The 23321-nt window shown below is 39.9% G+C and overlaps 1 protein-coding gene across 1 annotated transcript in view; it reads right to left on the bottom strand.

Moving 5' to 3' along the window:
* LOC127491530 (coiled-coil domain-containing protein 66-like) overlaps positions 1-23321 on the bottom strand; it is a 189644-nt gene that overhangs the window by 44685 nt on the left and 121638 nt on the right.

Genomic DNA, 23321 nt, shown 5'->3' with positions numbered 1-23321 from the left:
TCCTCTCGGTCTCCCACTCGGGTGCAGGGGCCCAAGTACCTGGGTCATGCTCCACTGCTTTCCCAGGCCAAGCAGAGAGCTGGGTCAGAAAAGGAGCAACTGGGACTAGAACCAACGCCCATATGTGATGCCAGCGCCACAGGCAGAGGATTAGCCTACTTTGCCACGGCGCTGGCCCTTAGATTACTTCTCTTCAAAAGGAAAAATCCCACTTTTTGGGCCTAAAAATTAAGTGTCAAAGCTGTTAAATTTGCTTGAAAGGTACTACTCATCTGGAGACATGCAAGAAAGACGCCTACCATTTCAGCGAGTTGAATCATGTGTGGATGTGTCATTCTTTGCATGGGTCTTCACTGTGTGCATGGTGCTCCATCAAGCTGGTTTGCTGTAAATAATAGCGCTGTTCTTGCAAGCTGTATGAGGCCACTTCAAAAGTTCCTGCAGTTCCTGGTGTTGGAGCTCAGTGGATTAGGCTGCTGCTCATGGCTCTGGCGTCCCATATTGGAGTGTTGGTTCAGGTCCTGAATGCTCTGCTTCCATTCCAGTTTCCAGCTAATGTTCCTGGGACAGTTAATTCTCTTGGCAAAGGAGGAGAAGATGACCCAAGTACTTGGTCTTGTGATACCCAGGTGGGAGACCAGGATGCAGTTCTGGGCTCCTGGCTTCAATCTGAAGTAGTCTCAGCTATTGTAACCATTTGGGGAGTGAAGCAATTGATGGAAGATCTCTGTCTTACCCCATCTCTGTCTCCCTTCTCTCTCTGTTGCTCTCCCTTTCTAATAAATAAATAAATATTTAAAAGTTTATGGAAAGAAATTAAACTACGAGATAAGTTTGTTTTGTTGCAAATTTTTAAAAACCCATGCCTAGTTTGTATAATACATAGTTCCAAGAACTATTTTTCAGGAGGGGGGCAAATATTTCTTAATGGGTTGTTGTCTGTGTTTTTTAACAAATTCATTGGAGAATAATGCAATGCTGCCTGCATTGGATGCAATTCTGGGCCACAGGTCTGCATACTCTTTCACAACTGTTCCTGTGATGGTAGAACTTTTTATCTAGCCTTTATTATTTACTATGACCCATGCATTATCTTCAAAATAAAGAAACATGCCATCTTTTCTCTGGTATGACTTTTGTTGTGGAATTATCATGGCTGGATATACCTTTATCTGAACTCTGGTTTGCTTTTCTTGACTGTCGCCATCACCACGTCACTCACACTAGTGGTAGGATGTCTGTTCAGCCATCCCTTGATTTCCTTCAGAGAGATAATATACAAATTTTTGGCTAATGTGTTGTCAGCACAGCTGATCATCACACCTAAAGAAAGACCCAGTAAAATCTGGAATTACACATCAGAGAACCCACCATGTACTCTCTTGGATGTCATGAATGCCAGAAATGGAATGGAAATGGACAGAAAGCTCCTTGAATTTTTTTGAAGATTCCTAGTATGAATGAAGTGTAAAAGTGTTTTGAAAAAGGAACATGTACTACCCACAATGCTCCTGAACTAACAAAATCATGTTTGATTATCTATTGCTGCTTCTGGTGCTTACCTCACTGCTCTCCGTGTTTCACATGATTGTAATCACAGAAATTCCTAAGCTGCCTTACAATAAGGCATAAATAGATGACTGAAGAGGCTACGTAGTAATTCCAGAGATAAAAGATCCCAGGATTAGGGAGTTCATGAATGGAGAATGTTTAGAAGATAGAATCAACAGAAAACAGGAAGAAGGCAAAGTTACTCATAAACTCATCATGAAAAGAGAACCAACCACTAGAATCTTATAATTGTCTTAGTGTGCCTATTTACAGTATTGGGCACATTATGTTTACTGCCTAGTACTTTTTTTAAAATTTTGTATCAGAGCCTAATTAAAACTACGAAGAGATGAAGTTTGTTTTTTGTCAGTGTTTATCTTTTTTTGGTTAGGACTTTTCTCCCAATTTTGAGATGTATTTATTTATTTGAAAGTCAGAGTTACACACAGAGAGAAGGAGAGATGGAGAGACAGAGAGAGAGGTCTTCCACCTGCTGGTTCACACTCAACTTGCTGCAATAGCTGGAGCTGTGCCAATCCGAAGCCATGAGCCAGGAGCTTCCTCTGGGTCCCCCCACGTGGATGCAGAAGCCCAAGGACTTGGGCCCTCCTCTACTGCTTTCCCAGGCCATAGCAGAGAGCTGGATTGGAAGTGGAGCAGCCAGGTCTCCAACCGGCACCTACATGGGATGCCAGCACCACAGGTGGTGGCCCTACCCACTACGCCACAGTGCCGGCCCCTCTCCCAATTTTAGTCTAACTCCCCTTACCCAGCTGCTCATAATATCTGTATGGGTATTGTACATGTTCACCTTAATCCCTTTATTTCCTGTGACTTGTGATCAAAATTGTCCTCATTTTATTGAATAAATTTCCAGATACAATGGTAGACAGAATAATGCAATCTCCAAGGTGTCCATATTATAATCTCTGAAACCTATGAATGTATTACCCTTTGTGGCAAAATAGACTTTATAGTTGTGATTAAGGGCCTTGAGATTGGAAAGTTATCCTGTGTGACTATTATCTTTATGGACTCAGTGTAATCACAAGGGTCCTTAAAAGAGAGAACACAGGAGCCGGACATAGCAGCACAGTGGACCCACATTCCATATGGGCACTGATTTGAATACAGGCTGCTCTTCTTCTGATCCAGCTCCCTGCCTGAGTATCTGAGCAAGCATCAGAAGACTGCTCAAATACTTGGTCCCCTGCCACACAATGGGAGATCCAGATGGAGTTCCAGGCTCCTGACATTGTCCTGGACAGGCTAGGCCATTGTGGCCACTTGGAGAATAAACCAGGAAATGGAAGCTCGCTCTCTCTCTCTCTCTCTCTCTTTCTCTCTCTCCTGCTCTCTGTTGCTATGCCTTTCAAATAAATAAATAATAAATAAATCCTTAAAGATGGAAAAGAGAGACAAAAGAGTCAGAGAACAGATGAAGGTGGAAGCATGATAGGAGAAGGGAAGAGGCAGAGATTTGAAGATGCTGTACAACTGCCTTGGAAGATGGAGGAAGGAGCCATGAGCCTAGGAATGTGGGTTACCCCTACAAACCGGAAAAGGCAAGAAAACAGATTCTCACCTAGATCCTCTACTTGGAATGCATCCTTGCTAACACCTTGAAAAACCCAATTTGGACTTCTGACCTCCAGAACTTAATAAACTTCTATTGTTTTGAGACATTAAATTCAGCACAATAGCAATATGAATTAGTACAGATATCCATGTTGAAAAGGACAGGAACAGATAGATTTATTCACAAGGAGGTTTAGGAAATCAACAAAGATTGATATGCTATCTTTTTGTTTTTTAACTCCAAGGAAGGACTTACTGATATTATGGTTTGTGAACTAGGTCTGGTATGGACGATATTTGGTGTCTGGGTACAGGCAGGTGAGTGCTAAGTGTGTGGGATGGGAGGAACTTTCCTGAAAATCTTCACAATTCTCTAGCTCCTAGGAATCACCTTTCTTCCTGCAGTTTTCACAGTAACTTGCCAAGTCCATACAAACTTCGCATGAGAAATTCTTCTGAGTTGAAATAGGTCTTTAAAATTTTTTTGTGCCTCTGTGTGTATGTGTTTGTGTGTATCCATGTTCTTAGCATGATTGTGGACTCATACTGTAGAGTACAGCTTTACATATTTTATATCCCCTGCTTTCATGTTTTAAATAAACATTTTAGATTTTGCATTGGCTCAAATAATTAGTTCTAAGAGGTTGTGTGTTCACATGTATTTGAATTATGATATCTCCCCAAAGGGAATTTCTTGTGTCCTGAGTAAACAACAGATGTTAAATACGAGTGAGCTGGGGGACGGAGGGGATTCATTTGGAAAGGTGAGAGGATATTTTCTGTTGGCTGATGGAACTAAGGGATTGAATAGGTGTTCAATGAAATGGAAGAAATAGAAGAACTGGAGTATCACTTACCATGTACATTGTTTTCAATTTATCAAAAGCATCATCGTTCCTTTAGCCTCAGTGACATGTCTGCTGTAAAGCCTAAGTGTTATTGATCCTTTATTTATAATAAAGGAAAAGTTTAGTCTCTGTAGTGTTTAGGTTCGTAATCCAAAGTTTTAGACTCCAAGAACAAAAGACTATCAAAGACTTCAATGTGATCTCTTAGGAAAATAGGACTTTATGTGCTCAGATTTGCAAAGGAAATTGTTCTTAACATGAAGAGTAGCCAATCCTACGGACACAGGGGAAGCCAGCATCTCTGTCGTTCCGGGCTCAGTGAATGCTCAGCTGCACTTCTCTGTATCTGAGGCTTCCTGGGGATGTTCCAGGACTCCTCCTGTGCTTATTGCTGTGATCCTCTCTGAATATTTCAAAGGATGGAAAAGTGCGGCTGGCACCATGTCAGGAAGAAGGTGGTGATAGAGTCTTGCTATCAAATGTCTCTGGGAATGATTGCAGAGGATTGCCAGATGACTTACGTTTATAAAGCCCATGAATGTCTGATCTTGTGGGTGCTTCACACAAATGCTGGGAAAACAAGATGACAGACATTTTACTCTCCATTTTATGACCTTGGGATCTAAGCCTGGGAGATGTTAAGTTATTTATCTCAGATCACAGGCTTAATAAGTTATGGAACCCAGATGGGCACCATGCACCAAAGCTTTGTTTAAGGCTGAATCCAGCACACCTGGAAATTGTCTTAAAATGTGGTTTGCCATTTGTTGAAATATTTACTTAACATAATCATATGTGTATAAATTTAATTGGAAATAGATCTTAGTAAAAAATAAGAGGGGGAATAAGAGAGGGAGGGAGGAGAAAGGGAGGTGGGAGTGTGGGTGGGAGGATGGGCACAGTGGGAAAAATCACCATGTTCCTAAAGTAGTAATCATGGAATGTATGAAGCTTATAAATGTAAAGCTGTATAGTTCTGCATACATTCCTATGAACTTATTTCTAATGGTACAGTTTAAAAACTTGCCATGAGACAGCAAATCTTCTTTAATGGGGAGATAAAAAGTGTTAAAGTGATCAGTAGATAGGATTAAGTGCTAAAGCAATCATACAAATAGGATTAAGTGTTTGGTAGTAAAAATAAATAGAATTAAAAAGGAGTGAATGCTCCAGCATGGGAAGCAGTCCATATAGCAGATTCATAGAAAGACAATTGTTTAAAGTAGCACCCTGACCTCAGAATCAGTCCTTATGGCATTCTAGTCTTCCCTCAAGAGCATTTCAGGCATAGAAAGCCAAGACACTGTGGCAAAAAGCTTCCTACATGAAGGATCTCGATGCGTGAGACCCCAGTGGAAAGAAGTGGCCATCAGAGAAGGAGATACTTTTCTCTAAACGGAGGAGGGAACTTCCACATTGCTTATGGCTTTGTCTAAATACTGACAGATTTTGTGGATTCGAAAGGCTTCCATAGCCTAGGCAGCTCATGTAAAGAGCCTCGGGTGATCACTGACGTCATACATAAGAGGGTTAATTGTTAAATTAACTACAGGAGTCTGTGCACTAACTTCCAATGCAGGACCTCTGCACACTATAAGGGAACTGGATTGGAAATAGAACAGCTGGGACTTGAACTGGTGCTCGTACGGGATGCCTGTGTCATAGGCAGTAGTTTTATGACCATGCCATCCTCAAGAATGAGAAGTTCTAATATAAACCTCAGCAATAAAAATAATAAAATGTCCCCCCAAATAGAAGGAGAAACAGTTGAAACTCGGTGTATTTGACTTTCTGCTTTCTCTGAATTGAGTCATCTTAATTCTCATTTCTTTTTCTAGTCAGAGTCAAGGTCCAGGTTAGGGGATCCCTCCATCTCTGACTCTACATAGCAGATGAGCATATGGAAAATGCTGCTTCACTCTCTAGACTGCTGTAGGAGTGAGGCCCATCAGATAGGAAAACTCCAGCTATCTTATCTGTGCTCTCAGTCTGCTACACAAACTGAACCCTGAGATAATCATGATCAGCATTAGGAACTGAAACTTGAGGAATGAGAATTTGAGCATGTGGAAAATTCTAGAAAGGAGACCCCAGGAAGGAATTGATGTCAATAAATGCAGATATCTGTTCCTTCCATTCCTGGAGAATTTCTATTTCTAAAATGCTACTGGAGAGAAGGCTACTCATTGAGGTTAATACCCAGAGGAAAGACTTCAATAATCAGGTCCTACACTGCAAAATGGACAATTGTTTCAGAAAATCCAGCTGTTTCCCATATAAGGAAATTTCAGGTTTTAATGTTTTAGTAATTAGAAGTCCAGGATGGGGAGAAAACACAGCAGTCTTCTGGAACTCTCCCCAGCATGTGATCATACTTGACAGGGTCATCAGTTAAAAGTTATATAAAGTTGCCGTCACAATATAGCAGAATATATTGCTGACTTACATAAAATGAAATGATATGGTTGAAAGGGCCGGATAAGTAAACTGTACAGTTCTTGGCAGATAGAAGAATGATTTTGAATTTACCCTAAAATACTCTGATATGAGAGAAAATAAATGTGTACAGAAATGAAATTGCTAAATATACAAAGCAGGAAGAGATTCTGAATTTTTTTAAGAGAAAAGTTTTTGTAAATACCAATGTTAGGTATTTTTCTTTGCTTTTAAATTTACCTACTGTTGGTTCTCACAGAGGAACCAAGCAATCCTGATGCTTCCCAAAGGATTGGAGACTTTATACTTCATTTCAAATAACTTGGTGTTTCGAACTCTTTGAAATTTGACCTTAAAGGCCAAATACAGAAAATGGGATGAAAGAGGATATATTAAATCTTCTCTGAGGGAGAAAATATTCCTAACAAAGCAATCAGAGGCCAGGTCTGCATTAGCACACCTTTGAAAAGTCAAAGCAGACATATTAAACTTTTAAAAGCTTACTTTGAAGGAAGGTGGAATTGGTTAATATCATTTTAGCGAGGAAGAAAGGAAGAGTCTGTGTTACATTATTTATTCCAGGATCTTTGAAGGCAGCTCTTCTTTTTTTTCTTAGCTGGTTCATTTTAGTGTTAATGAGCGTTAAGCTCATATATCAGAGAAAGAATAATAAAGCTTTAAATGCCAACCCAAAGGAGGTCTTTATTTTCCTACTTACTGCTGTGAAACAGTGAAGATAATTTAAGATATGAAAACCTGAAAAATTACCTGAAAATTTATAAAGGGGGAAGCTCGAAGAAGCATAAAATTGCAGAGTATTTAAAAAGAAAAGATTTTCACTGTATATTCAGCACACAATAGAGAGGGGGAAAGAGTCTTTCTTTAAAGAATTGACAATGTGGAATTAGAAATGTGGTAAAAATTTAGAAATGTAGCTCATTAAATTTGTCTTTGAAATGATATATATGACTGTTTACATACTAACTTTATTATAACCCATGAAGATGAGTCGATTGATGACTTGGAAAGCACATTTAAGTCTTGCAAATTATATTAAATGGGAAAAGAGGTAAATAATGAAGGGTCCTTTGGGGCAGGACTGAAGGACTAAATCATTGTAGTGCCTTTGCAGAGGCTCGCAATAGTAGATGCGCTTTGAGTTTGGAGCAGGGTAAAATATTCCTTCTGAAGCCAGCTAGAGCAGGTCTCTGAATGAGTGTGTCACAATGTGCCCACTGAAAAGAGGTTTGAGTTAGAGAAATCTTCAAACTGAGTGAATCAACAAATTCAACAGAAAGAAAAAGTTATGATTCGAGAATAGAACACACACCTGGGCATAAAGGAGTTCTCAGCGAGGCCTGCATGCAGCTGAACCAGGCTTGTTCTGAGCATATAATTTAGGGGAGAGTTGGAATGTGCTCAAACAAATGAGCAGGTTTTCTCAGAGAATTCAAGGTGTGCCTTCTCAGCATGCAGGGTAGGTTATTGCTGCTTCCATTATTATTATGGTTATTTTCGGCATTATCTCTACTGTTCTTCATAAATCTGATTTTTTAAAAATTTCCTTGACACTTAAGTGATCTGTGACTTTAAATCATTGAACATAGAAGGGTTGAAAATGCAAACCTGGAGTGGAATTTTGCAGCAGAACCACAAAGAAATCACTGGCACCCAGGCAAAGGCAGACTTACATATTTGCAGACTATCTGGTCACCTCTGTGACAGGACTGAGACCACCTGAAGCCTTGAGCTCAGACCATCTGTCACTGGGACAGATGTTCTACCGCTGAAGATTCAGTCCTTGAAGACATTTTTAGATCTTATATTTAGCCATGTGCAGGCTGACGGCAGTGGTGATCTCCCAGGTCATTGTGAATTCAGACTTTAGCAAGTATATTTAGTATATTGCAAGAACAGGAGGGGCCAGAAACTGTCTCATAATTTAGTTCAGTACAGCTGACCCATTGATTACTACTTGGATTTAACGGAAGACTCCAAGAGAGCAGTATCCTTTTCTTTTCGATCTTTCCCCCTTATTATTTTCCTTCTCTGTGGTCTATTTTTTAAGGGCTTTTCTGAGAAGCTTGAGCTTGCTACCTACAGAAATGTGAAGCACTGTGGAATGCATCAATTATGAAGCACACTGCCTGTTCCTTCTGTGTGCTAGTCCAGCCTGTCATATTTACAAACCCTCATTCTCCTAGTTCCACAGTCTTGCCAACAAGAAAGGATCCCGTTAGAAAATTCACTTTAAGCTGTTAGTGATTTATTGTGTGTGCCCTGCCAGATAAATGTATCTACAAAGAAGAGGAAAGAAAGAAGATAGTGCTTACCCAAACGCAAGGAGTAATTAACTGATAGAGACTTTTCAAGTCTTTTAGCACTTCCAAGAGGGAGACAATTGGGGGTAGTTAGGAGCTTCCCCGGTGCTCTTAAAATCATTGTTTCTGTGTGAGGCTAACACAGCTTTTATTTATGAGGAAGCTCATGTGTATATTACAGGGAGGTAAGGTCAATACTTGATTAAAGTTACACTCACATTTTCATGCCAGCTTAGATGTTTTCTATAATCTAGTGATTTTCTAGGATATCTATCTTACTCTCAACCCCTAAAAGTAAACTGATTTTGCAACATAAACATAAGACATCTTTGAAGACAAAGGTATTCCCCACTCCATACCAATAAATACAATGTAATCTGAGGTCAAATAAAATTTTTTAATGAAAAATATTTTGTATTTTATGAAACAGGTTTTTTCCTTTAGCTTAGATAAATGAAGATATACCATATACTATGAAGAATACTGATGGGAGAAAATTATAGGAAGATGACATGTAAGAATAAGAAAAGTTGTTTTTGTGAGAAAGTATTTACAACGTTGTTTCAGCTAATGGTAACATGTTTTTTTTTTCCTCACCCTCTTAAGAATGCTGAATTAGAATGCTGTCTGAAAACAGCACATTCAGACTGTAATTGAAGAGAATTTAATAAAGGAACCATTTATAAAGGGATGGATGGAGTTTACTGGGAAATCAACAAGGGATAATGCAGTATCAAAGGCTAGCAAGAAAGGCAACTGTTAGCCAACCCAGGCCTGAGGAGACAAGGAAGAAACCAGGTGGAATAACATCATGGGCAGTGCTATCTGGTAGGCCTATGGCCTTCTGTAGAGGATGCAGCCAAGTTAAGGCAACATGACAAGGGAGAGATGAAAGTGCACAAAGCTTAGTCAGCCTTACTCTCCTCCCATCCAGCCACCCCCTGTTCTTGCTTTTGTTTTGGCAAACCCAGTGGAAAACCAAAATGCAAGGAAACTTGTGGATATAAACGTTACAGATCAGCCCTCAGGAGCACAGGTGTGTGGGGAGGGGACCTGGAGGGTCAAGTGGAGGATACCATTGTCCATTGGCAACTCATCAAATGCTGTTCAACTCCTTTCAGGTTTTGTATCTGAATTGTTCTTTTTCCATATTTTAAGACATATCTTTTTGTAGCATTTCTGCCATGTGCTTATTAGTATTCTCCCTAAGATAGGAGACTATTTCTTTTGTTCTCCTTTTGTCCTTAACAATTTAACAAGATTTTTGTTGCCTTCTCTCCCACTAACACCATCCTGTGGCGTTGAGTACACAGTTGCTACTGATAGCTCTTAAATTGAGACAATACTGTGACAGCTATTCTTGGATTCCACAGCTGTTCTAGAGACTGGGAGAGCTGTATTCTATGAGCTGTAAGGAAACATCTATTGTGTTCTCAAATTACCTTACTGGAATTTTATATCAGGAAGGTGAAATTGGTGGGTTGCTTAGAAACAGGTAAGTAGAAAAATATTGCTTCAAATTATGCTTTTGTTTGGATTCCCTTAGTTTGAGATAGCAAGAATTAGCATTCATAGGTCTCTGGCTTCCTCTCTTCTGAATGCTTTGTTTGAGTCAAATTATGCTCATACCTCCTTTAGAAACAATATTTTTAACTGATGTGAGAAATGTTGGGTCAAGTTATATATCATATGGTGATAGAATTGCAGGAGAGTAGAAGAGAGTCTCTGCATGGAAGCTGAATACAGGGAAAAGATGGTGAAATATCAGAGGTATAATGGAAATAGAAGGGCTTGGTGAGGACCCTGTATTTAGAACTTTATCATCATTTTCCATGCAAACAAATACTTTCTCACTTTCTGCGTTTCTTCTAACCTAGTCACAACTTTGAATCAGGACTAGAAAGGTACCAAATTTATGAAATTGCTTTTTGATTTGTCTATGACAGGTTCATAGTTGGAGGCTTAGTCCTCAGTGTGGTGGTTGGACATATAAGAGGTGTGGCCTAGAGGCCAGCATTGTGACGTAGCAGGTAAAGCCACCACCTGCCTGCAATACCAGCTCCCCATGTGGGCACTGGTTCATATCCTAGCTGCTATACTTCCAATCCAGCTCTCTGCTATGGCCTGGGAAAGTGGTGGATGCCCAAAGTACTTGGGCCCTGCACCCACATGGGAGATCCAGATGAAACTCCTGGCTTTGACCTAGCTCAGCCTGGGTCATTGCGGCCATCTGGAGTATGAATCAGCAGATGGAAGTGCTCTTTCTATCTCTCTTTTTTTAAGATTTTATTTTATATATTTGAAAGGTAGAGTTTCAGATAGAGAGACGGAATGACAGAGAGAAAGGTCTTCCATCCACTGGTTCACTCCCTAATTGGTCACAACAACTGGAGCTGGGCCGATCCGAAACCAGGAGCCAGGAGCTTCTTCGAGATCTCCCACACAGGTGCAGGGGCCCAAGTACTTGGGCCATCTTCTGCTGTTTTCTCAGGCCACAGCAGAGAGATGGATCAGAAGAGGAGCAGCCAGGACACAAAGTGGTGCTCATATGGGATGCCAGCACTGCAGGTGGAGGATTAGCCCACTACACCACGGTACCAGTCTCCATCTCTCTCTGTCTCTCCCTCTATGTAACTCTGACTTTCAGATAGATAGATAGATAGATATATGATCGATGGATGGATGGATGGATAGATAGATGGACAGATAGATAGACAGAAAAAGAGGTGCAGCCTAAAGTGAAGTACTTAGGTCATTTGGGAAGCTGCCGTGCCCTTGGAAGGGATTAAGGTAGCTCTGCTGGGACCCCTAAGCTCTCTCATGAGTGAGGTGTTATAGGAGCTATAAGGGTGACTCTGAATTGCTCTCTGGCTTCCCGTTTGGCAATGAGATTTCTTATTCTTGCATGTGCTCCTGCCATTGTCTTCTGGCATGAGGTGCCCTAGGTAGGGTTAACTCACCATGCCATTCAGATTTTCAGCTTTCAAAATTATGAGCTAAATAAATGACTCTTCTTTATTAGGTTTGTCTCCATCAGGCAATGCATTATAGTAACAAAAATAGACTAATACGGAGGTTTTAAGTCAGGATCCCAGACCTTAGATAGGCACATGATTCTGTGAACAATCTTTCTGTGCCAGCACTGAGAAGGGTTATTTACCATAACTGCTATTTTCTTGGAACCATTGTGGAAAGGAAGTATTTAAAGTAAGTAATATAATGTTTAGATTGATAGTCATGAAGATCATCTGATGCTAATTATAAAATTTTGAAATAGCCAATTCTATAATTCTTTATATTGAAAATCTACAGAACTTCTCCCAAGATTTATTTCCATAGATACCAATCTCCTTAAGAATTTATTTTATTTTTAAAAATTTCTGCTTATTTTACAAATAAAATTGTATACATTTATCATGTTATTTTGAAATATGTTATTTTGAAATATGTGTACACTGTATACTAAATAAATTTAATTGATTAATAATGCATTTTTAGTTCACATACTTTTTTTGTGTGCTGAGTACACTTAAAATCTATTGTCTCAGTAGTTTCAACAACACCGTTACCTTGTTATTGACTATAGTAACCATATTGTACAATAGGGCCCTTGAATTTTCTGACCAAAATTTTGTATCCTTTTACTGTATCTCTACAACCCCTCCCAGCCCCCAGGCCCCAGCCCCTGGTAGCCACCAATCTACTTTCAGCTTCTGTGATTCAACCTTTTTATATTCCACAAATGTGAAATCATGTGGGATATGTTTTTTCTGTTCCTGGCCTATTTCACTTAGCACAGTGTTCTCCAGCTCCAAGTTTATACATGTTGTCCCAAATGGAAGCATTTCCTTCTTTTTAAAGGCTGATGGTGTTCCATTTGCTACATGCCCATTCACTCAGCGATGGGCACTGAGGCGGACTCCTTCTGGCTATTGTGAAGGACGATGCTGGGAATGTGGGAGTGCAGATATGTCTTTGACACACTGATTTCACATGGTTTGTGAGTATACCCACTAGTGAGATTACTGCAGTACACAGTAGTCCTATTTTTAATTATCTGAGGAATTTTCCTACTGTTCTCTATAATGACTGTACTAATTAACGTTCCCTTTTCTGCACATCTTCTCTAACATTTGCCATCTTTCATCTTTGTTAATAGTCACTCTAACAAGTATGAGGAAATATCTTATTGTGCTTTTAATTTGCATTTCCCTAATTATTAATAATGGGCTCTTCACAATGTAAATATTGAACATTTGTGTGTCTTCCTTTGACCAGTGCCTATTCAGGTTCTGTGCTGATTTTAAAATCAGATCACCAGGCCAGCGCTGTGGCATAGCAGATAAAGCTACCACCTGCAGTGCTGGCATCCCATATGAGTGTCAGTTTGAGCCCAGGCTGCTCCACTTCCAATCCAGCTCTCTGCTGTGGCCTGGGAAAGCTGTGGAAGATGGCCCAGGTCCTTGGGCCCCTGCATCTGCATGGAGACTGGAGGAAGCTCCTGGCTCCTGGGTTTAGATGTTGCCGCTCCGGCCTTTGTGGCCTTTGTGGCCCCTGGAGTGAACCAGGGGATAGAAGCTCTCTCTCTCTCTCTCTCTCTGTCTGTCTGTCTCTCTCTCTCTGCCTCTCTGTAACTCTGCATTTCAAATGGGTAAATAAAGCTTTTTAAAAAATCAGATAATTTATTATCTTGCTATCGAATTATCTGAATTTTTTATATATTTTGGATATCAACCCCTTACCAGACACAGCAGACACAGCTTCAACATTTTCTCCCATTTGTAGGTTGTCTGTGCTTTCAGTGTATAGCAAGAAATCATCACCTAGACCGCTGTCATGGAGATTTGTCCTGATTTTTTTTTCTCTAGTATTTCTATAGTTTCAGATCAATCATTTAAGTCTTTAATGTATTTGCAGTTAATTTTGTGTGTGGTGCTTGCTAAAGGTATATTTTAACTCTCTGCCTAAGGATTTTCAGCTTCCCTAACACCTTTTATTGAAGAGACTGTGTTTCCTGTATTATCTGTCTTGGTAACTTTTTCAAAAATAAACTTAAATGCATGCATACATTTGTTTCTGGGCTATCTATTCTGTTCCATTGATGTATGCATCTATTTTTATGCTAGTACCATGGTGTTTTGGTTACTAAAGCTTTGTAACATAGATTAAAGATGGTAGTATGATTCCTCCAGGTTTGTTCTTTTTTTTAATATTTATATATTTATTTGAAAGGCGAAGTTACAGAGAGGCAGAGGCAGTGAGAGAGAGAGGTCTTCCATCCACTAGTTCACTCCCCTGATGGCCACAATGGCTGGAGCTGTGCTGATCTGAAGCCAGGAGCCAGGAGCAGCTTCCTGGTCTCCCACGTGGGTGCAGGGGCCCAAGGACTTGGACCATCTTCCACTGCTTTCTCAGGCCATGCAGAGAGCTGGGTCAGAAATGGAGCAGCCAGGACTTGAACTGGTGCCCATAAGCAATGATGGCACTGCAGGCGGCAGCTTTACTTGCTACATCACAGCACCGGCCCCAGGTTTGTTCTTTTTGCTTAAGATTGCTTTGTCTAATTATGTGAAAATTTCACTGGTATTTTGATAGGTATTTGTACTGAATATGCAGATTGCTTTGGGCAATATATATACTTTTACAATATTAATTCTTATCCATAAACAGAAGGATGTATTTTTTTTTTTTTTGACAGGCAGAGTGGACAGTGAGAGAGAGAGACAGAGAGAAAGGTCTTCCTTTTGCCGTTGGTTCACCCTCCAATGGCCGCCGCGGCTGGCGCGCTGCGGCCGGCGCACCGCGCTGATCCGATAGCAGAAGCCAGGAGCCAGGTGCTTTTCCTGGTCTCCCATGGGGTGCAGGGCCCAAGCACCTGGGCCATCCTCCACTGCACTCCCTGGCCACAGCAGAGAGCTGGCCTGGAAGAAGGGCAACCGGGACAGAATCCGGCACCCCAACCGGGACTAGAACCCGGTGTGCCGGCGCCGCTAGGCGGAGGATTAGCCTAGTGAGCCGCGGCGCCGGCCAGAAGGATGTATTTTAATTGTGGGGTTTTCTTTTTTCTTTTTTTTTTCTTGACAAGCAGAGTGGACAGTGAGAGAGAGAGAGAGACAGAGAGAAAGGTCTTCCTTTTGCCGTTGGTTCACCCTCCAATGGCCGCTGCGGCCGGCGAGCTGCGGCCGGTGCACCGCGCTGATCCGATGGCAGGAGCCAGGTGCTTATCCTGGTCTCCCATGGGGTGCAGGGCCCAAGCATTTGGGCAATCCTCCACTGCACTCCCTGGCCACAGGAGAGAGCTGGCCTGGAAGAGGGGCAATCAGGACAGAATCCGGCGCCCTGACCGGGACTAGAACCCGGTGTGCTGGCGCCACGAGTCGGAGGATTAGCCTAGTGAGCTGCGGCGCTGGCCGTGGGGTTTTCTGTTTCCTTTATCAATGTTTTATAGTTTTCAGCATATAGATCTTTTACCTCCTGCATTCAATTTACTCCTAAGTATTGTTTTTCTGTATCTATTACCCAAAGGATTACTTCTTGATTTATTTTTTCTTGTACTTTGTTACTAGTGTATAGAAATAACATTTATTTTTTTCTTTTTTATTTTATTTTTTATTTATTTTTTGACAGGCAGAGTTAGACAGAGAGAGAGAGAGAGAGAGAGAGAGAGAGAGAAAGGTCTTCCTTTGCCGTTGGTTCACCCCCAAAAATGGACACTACGGTCGGCGTGCTGCGCAGATCCAAAGCCAGGAGCCAGGTGCTTCTCCTGGTCTCCCATGCGGGCTCAGGGCCCAAGCACTTGGGCCATCCTCCACTGCCTTCCCGGGCCACAGGAGAGAGCTGGACTGGAAGAGGGGCAACCGGGACAGAACTGGCACCCCAACCGGGACAGGAACCTGGGGTGCTGGCACCACAGGCGGAGGATTAGCCTAGTGAGCCATGGGCGCTGGCCAATACCATTATTTTTGTATGTTGATTTTATAGCTGGTAACTTTACTGAGTTTACTCTAACAGATTTTGGGGGAATATTTAGGATTTTCTAAATACAAGATTATGTTAAAAACAGGAAATCTTTAACTTCTTCATATCAAGCTCACATGCTGTCATTTCTTTCTTTGCCTGTTATACAGGCCAGAACTTCTCATACTGTGTTGAGAATAAATGGTGAAAGTGGGCATCCTTGTCTTGTTGCTGATCTTAGAGGAAAATCTTTCAATGTTGAATATAATGTTAGCTGTGGATTTGTTTGATATGGCCTTTATTGTGTTGAGGAACATCCCTTCTATCATTAATTTGTTTAGAGTTTTTAATCATGAAAGAATGTTAAATTTTTTCATGAATTTTTTGGGGGCCATGGAGGAGAGACAGATAGAGGACTTCATGACTTATTTCTAATACCTCTGAAAATAGATACCCTTGGAGATTTGAGACTGAAATTTCTCATAGAGACAAAAATTCCTGAGACTGGAGTCTGGAGCAAGTGCAATGCCAAGTGCCAGAGGAAATGACTCTAAGTCATGAATTTACCGTGCAGTTGAAGTGGATCAGAAATGGGCTGTTTCAGAGTCAGAGAACAGCCAGTATTCTTAGAAGAAGGTACCAGGTCTAGCAGAAAAGCACCACATGGACTCACAGACACTGACTGGTATTTCTTGGGGGCTGGTTTGTGGCCCAAGTGATTGTATTATAAGCTGGACCATTATTAATAGTCCAATGCCACAATTCTTAGTAAATATCTGTGAGCAAGGGAATATTGTTCTGCCTTACACAGACTAGAAGAATTATTATGGCATGCCATTTGCCAAGAGTATGAGAAGTAAATGCTCAAGAACTGAAGTCAACTTTGTATGAGACATATTTGCAGAGACTGGTACTATCTTCTTTGGTGAGCCTGAAAATTCCAGCTGTACATGACCTCAATTAGGTGGAGGCAGAAAAGGTCTCAAGTTTATTGCCCATCAACGAACAGGATGGAATTGAAATCTGAGTTTCTAGGGCAATTTCTAGCAATGCAGGAAGCCAAAGTCATCCAAATATTCCCCCAATATATGAGTGTTGACACTTGAACTGAGGTCCTGTTGGGTGGGTTTAAGGAGGTTCACTAGCTTTGATTATGGAACTCTCCACAGTCAGCCTCATGGCAACTAAATGCATTAATGTGCTGCCAGTGAGGCATAAGAAAAATTATTGTGATTTGTCAGGAAATTGGCTATGTAGTAATTAAATTCTCCCATGCAACTTCCCATACCCATGACGAAGACAAAGCCTTAGAAAGGAAGGTGTTGAATGCAAGAGTTTGTATTGGTTTCCTGGGAATTCAGCCATTTCTCAGCTGAGTGAAAATGTGGCTGAACTAAAAGTAGTGAACAAGGATAGCCACGGGTTTTCCTTCTCTTCCATCTTACTTCTAATAATATCATGATTTTCAAATCAGTTTCCTGTCCTAAAAAGCAAGATTCTTTCTTTGTGCAATTTATAATAAAATCATTTTCTGGGAGAGGACTGGAAATTGAAGGCACATGGGAGGAATTATGAAGAAAGTTATAGTGGAATAGCTGAAGTTTCATAGATATAGATAGGCTGGATACAAATTTTATATTAATATTTTTGAACAGATTGAAATCTTGTTTACAATTTTGAAGACATGTAGTTTAATATTTTGAAGTAATTTTTTTTTACATTAAATCATTCAAAATATGTCACATGACAGTAGGTATAAATAGTAGTGCAGCAAAAGGCCAACCGTGTACTAATTGTCAAGGAACCCAACTTGCAGGTGCTTTTTATATTGTGGTGTCTTATTCACTTACTCTCCATCCTCATCAGCATTCATGGTGGGTCACAAGTTCTGAATTTGTAATTATAATAAGAACAAAAAGAAAGTAAAATTTGTCTGATGACTCAGTTTCATTTTTCTGTACATACCTCTAAGGCTTTGGGGAGTCTCTCATAAAACCCCTTCAGATATCTTTTTTTTTTTTTAATGTATTGGGGCTGGCATTGTGGTGTAGTGATGGCGGCATCCCATATGGGCACTGGTTTGAGTCCTGGCTGTTCCACTTCTGACCCAACTCCCTGCTAATGTGCCTGAGAAAAGCAGAATAAGGTGGCCCAAGTACTTGGGCACCTGCCACCCATGTTGGAGTCCTGGATGAAGTTACTGGCTCCTGCTTCAGTGTGCCACAACCCTGGCTGTTGAGGCCATCTGGAGAGTGAACTGGCAAATGGAGGATCTCTCTCTGTCTCTCTTTTTCTCTGTAACTCTGACTTTCAAATAAGTAAATAAATCCTTTAAAAAGATAGAAAAGTATTTTATTACTTATTTTTATTTTGCTTGAAAGACAGATAAACATACATACACATACACACTCACAGAGATCCCCATCTTTTGGATCATTCACCCAAAGGTCTGTCTTAGCATAGGATAGGCCCAGCCAAAGCCAGATGCCTGAAACTCAGTCTGGGTCTCCCAGGTATATGACAGTGACCCAAGTCCTTGAGTCATCATCTGCTGTCTCCTAGGGTACACAGTAGCAGGAAGCTGGAGTGCAGTTGGAGGAGCTGGGACACAACAGGGACTCCAGAATGGAATGCAGGTGTCCCAGTGACTTAACCATTGGGTCAAATGCCCACCCTGCCCTTTCAGATTTCTATACTTCATATTTACTCTCTTTTTTCTGATTTTAAAATCAAATCTTCAAACTGTTCTATTTGTTGCTGTTTTTCCTAATGTCTTAGGACTTCAAAAGTTTGATTTATAAACTCTAATTCATTGTTTTGTTACTAAAGATCAAATGCGAGAGGTAGATGTTTGGTGCAGGGTTTCAGATGCCACAGGAATGTCTGCATCCCATATTGAGAGTCTGGGTTTGAGTCCCAGCTCTGTTCCTGATTCCAGCTTTCTGCCAATGTGTGTGCTGGAAGGCAGCAGGTGATGGTGGAGAATTTGAGTCACTACCATTTATGCCTAGTGTGGGAGATCTGGATTGAGTTCTTACCCCTGGCTTTGGTCTGGCCAAACTCTGGTCATTGTGATCATTTGGGTTGTGAACCAGGGGATGGAAGAGCTCTCTGACTATCTACCTTTCAAATCAATAAATTAATAAATAACTTTTTAAAAGACTAAATGAGACAATGAATGGGGAAATGTTTTGAAAATTGCAAAATGCTATAAAAGTATAAGGAATTAGTACTAGGATTGTAAACACATTGATTGTAAACCATAGCTATCCCTTGGAGTTTGGAGAACTTTTAAAAGTGCTCTCACCAGGCTTCTCCCTGAGAGATTCTGATCTGGGACCTTGACGTTGGAATATTTTACAGGTTCCCCAGAGCTTCTTTGTGCATCCAGTATTAACCATTGGCTTACCCTGGGAGTTCATTACTTCTTCATGATAGATTTTCTTTTTTCTTTTTACATTTAGTTTTCATCATTAATTTTGAAACTAGGAGCATTGCTTTCTTTGAAAGGAATTTCAGCCACCAGGAAGACAGAGCATCTTCCCAGGACTTTTGATACTTCTGGTAGGACCTGCTACCTTTTCCCAGCAAGGAATGTCTGCAGAGATCATAACCAGAAGATGAAATGAGCAGATACCCAGCCAGGCCCACAGTATCAGTAGCTGACATGGGTTATTTTAAGCTTCAGGATCATAAGTAGGAGCAGAATCTGTGACCAGGGTATCTTTATGACACACAGTTTTTAGAATATTCTGGTGATTCATTTTCTTCAAGTCATCTCCTTCTCTGTGGTGCCCTCTCCCCAGAAAACACAGATTCTTTCCTGCCTCCTTAGGTATAGGAAGATAAAACAGCTATTAAAAACAAACCTGGGTAGAATTTTATCACTGCTGTCATGAACAGCTATGTATTGAAAAGAGGTTAACTAGGGCCGGCTCTGTGGTGCAGCAGGTTAAAGGCTTGGCCTGAGGCAATGATTTGACTCCTGGCTACTCCACTTCCAATCTAGCTCGCTGCTAATGCGCCTGGGAAAGCAGTGTAGTGCTTGGCCCAAGTGCTTGGGCCCCTGCAACCATGTGGGAGATCCGGAAGAAGCTCCTGGTTCCTGGCTTCAGATTGGCTCAGCCCTGAGCCATCAAAGCCATTTGGGCAGTGAACCAGTGGGTAGAAGACCTCTCTCTTTTTCTGTCTCTACCTCTCTCTGTAACTCTGGCCTTCAAGTAAATTAAATCAATCTTTAAAAAAAAAAAAAAGAAAAGAGAAAAGAGGTTAACTAACTTTAGCTTCTTTTTCTTTTTTTTTAAGATTTTTTTAAAAAATTTATTTGATAGGAAGAGTTATGGAGAGGGGGAGAGAGAGAGAGAGAGAGAGCGAGCGCGCGCGAAAGGTCTCCCATCCACTGATTCACTCCTCAAATGTCCGCAATGGCCAGAACTGAGCCGATCTGAAGCCAGGATCCAAGAGCTTCTTCCCGGTCTCCCATGCGAGTACATCTTCCACTGTTTTCCCAGGACGTATCAGAGAGCTGGACTGGAGGAGGAGAAGCAGGGACTAGAACCTGTGCCCATATGGGATGCTAATGCCACAGGTGGAGGATTAACTTACTGTGCCACAGCACTGGCCCAGCTTTTTTTCTTTTGCCAGCATAGTGTGGAATACTGATGGGTAATACTGTATTTGATGTTTATGTATAATGAGGCACATATACAGGTAAATTTAGAATTCAGTTTTAATCATGTGACAACTGGTATCAAATCTCCAATTTTTTTGGTGATCATTTGTACAATTAATGTATTAGTGCATTTATATTTATAGTTCCTTTTGATGAAAACATATTTCCATAATGTAAACTGAGTTTTAAAAGGATTTGCTATGTGTGTATCTTCCTGATAGTAAAAACAAATCTATAAATTTCCAGTTGTACTGAAAGTACCATTCTAACTAACATGAACCATCCTGATACTTGTGATTGTTGTGTTGCTATTTGTTTAAAAAACATGACTCCTTTGAAGAATACTTACAAATAGGAAGCATTAAGCATTAGAGATTATGCTTTATTCTCATAGAAAGTTTACAGGGGTGATTTAATCCAAACATTATTGGCATTGATTGTACATTGGAGAACTTTAATTTTTCAGTGTTCGTGTATGTATTAGTATAAGATAATCTAAAATACATAGTATCAACTAACCATTGCCATAAATCAGGAACAAACTATTTGAATTTTGGAAATGATTCATTAAAGAGGTTTTTTAAGGTTAGCTCTGAAACTGTTATGTTGGCATGGTAAATTGAAACAGTAGTTTGTGGAAAAGTATCTTAAGAAATGTTTTCAAAACTTCCCAGTTTTGCTCACAGGTTTATTCATCATCATGTTATGTAGGCTTTAACAAAAAATGGAACTGGCTTAATTACTCAACAGTTGAGTAACAAAGAGGATGGCATTGCATTTACTAGATAAACAATGATAAAGTTTTAAAAATCTCATAAATTTTATACTTTAAACTGATTGATAGTAAATCTCCTGTCATATATACCTTACCACACTAAAAGAATCTTATAAAAATGGAGGCAATTTTTATTAGCATATAATGTTAGATGAAAGCAGAATAACATTGTTAGACTTGTAGAAAACCTATGCACAAGTGGAAAAGGACAGAAAGGATGTATTCAAAAATCAAGACTATGTTATTTAAAGTGGTGTGATAATAGATAATTTTTTCTTCTATTTAACATTTTAAACATTAAAACCATTTTTACATTAAAACAAGCTTTAAGTGTTTGAAAATACAATAAACTGTATTGAAACTGTGTATGAAGGATAAAGAACCTACTATTTCAAATCATTATCCTCCTCAGCCCAAGTATCTAATAAAATATTTTAGTGAAGTCAATAATTCACTTTTATTTTTGTAGTGCATGTTTCATGCAAGATGTTATAGCACATGAACAGATTTATATATACCAATACAAAAATACTAGATATATTAGAATTCGTGTGGGTGAGAGACAGAGGTAGTTATTCACTATCCCATTTGAAAAACAAGACAAAAATAATCAGAAAAAGATGCCGCTGCTGAAACTGAAGACATAGGGACTCTTTTTATTTTCTGAGATACAGGAATGCCTCATCCTTCTAACAGTGGTGAGTATTAAGGAGTTCTTAATACAACTTAAACTTATCTTTTGAGCATAGAAACTAAAAAGCAAACAAGCAGCAATATTTTAATGAGAATCTGAAATGTTTTACACATTTTCTGCCTTCCTAAATGGTTTCCATGGAATCTAAGCTCACTATTTCCACTGGACTTATATTTATAGCCTTATGCCACTGAATTGATGCCTTTCTTGTTTTTGTGTAGTTCCTCTATCTCTTCCATTACTTTCAAGTGTCATTTATTTAACACAAGTCTGCTTCAATAAATCTACTTCTACTTGAGTTTCCTGAGTCTAAGTTTCTCTGATGAGGCAAACACTATAAAGAACTTACCTGAGCTCTGTACATTATATGATTAATATTGTACATCATTTGTTTCTCTTGGGAATGAAACACTTGAGTTTTTAGAAAGTTCTTTTGATAGCCTAGTGGTCATGTCCTAATTGTGAGTGTATAATCTGGAGGGTCAGCCTTCCAGAAGTCTTGTTCTCGGAAAAGTGTGAAGTTATGGAATGATTACAATACAGAAGCATTAGAAAATAGGAGAGAGATGCTGGCAAGCACATTGTGCTTTACTCACGTATGAGATTACTGCTGTTTGTTTTATGATGTATGAGGAAGGTTGGTGAGTAGAATAGAATGGAAGACATAATCAAAAAGGAATCCAAGAAAGGGCTGAATAACAAAATGTGAAAGACAAGGGGAAGAAAAGTCTTTTTTGTTAAATGTTTCAATATTCAGTACACATTCGAGGCTTTGTTCATAAAAGTTGAATGTAGGGCTTTTTTTTAATACCAAATAATCCATACTGAAATAAAGAATGAGGAGAATACATAGGTTCTAAAAATTGAAGAAAACAGCTAAAAAATTACACTATCTTTAAATAAGACTGAATTATTGATTGTGGCTTTCTGAAGCTTATATCAGAGATATGATAGAAAATATATCCAAACTCATAAAATATAACCACCCCACCCACTCTGGCCATGTCTTATGATTCTAAGATTGAGCAGGTAGTGAAGGAACCCACAAGCACACAACTATATTCTGGAGTAAGCAGAGCATTGATGTAAGAAGCTGGAGATCTGGGCTGTGTTTCTAGTATTACCTTGCCATACATAACAGAGTACAATTCTTTTCCCTTCCTTAGGCTACGTTTTCATCTTAGTTGTAAAACGAGGCAGTGGAACAGAACATTGCCTAGACTTCTTTTATAACTCAAATAGAAAATTATCTTCCATAACTTCTTCCTAACCTTTAAAGAAGTTGACCAACAATTCTTTCTTGAAACCCTTTTTTTTTAAAAACTTCTATGTCACATTCCTTTCTCAGATTTCTAATTCTTCCTTTAATTGATCCCTTTCAGCTTTGTCTGCTTTCATCTCTGCCTTAAATATGAGAGTGCTCAAGGTTTAGCTCTGGGATTTCTTTTCGTCATGCTCTAAATTTTGTTCCTAGACAAACTTACACCTT

This window comes from Oryctolagus cuniculus, chromosome 3, assembly GCF_964237555.1.
Source record: "Oryctolagus cuniculus chromosome 3, mOryCun1.1, whole genome shotgun sequence".
In the NCBI taxonomy this organism is placed as follows: domain Eukaryota; kingdom Metazoa; phylum Chordata; class Mammalia; order Lagomorpha; family Leporidae; genus Oryctolagus; species Oryctolagus cuniculus.
This window is presented reverse-complemented; position numbering and strand designations above follow the sequence as displayed.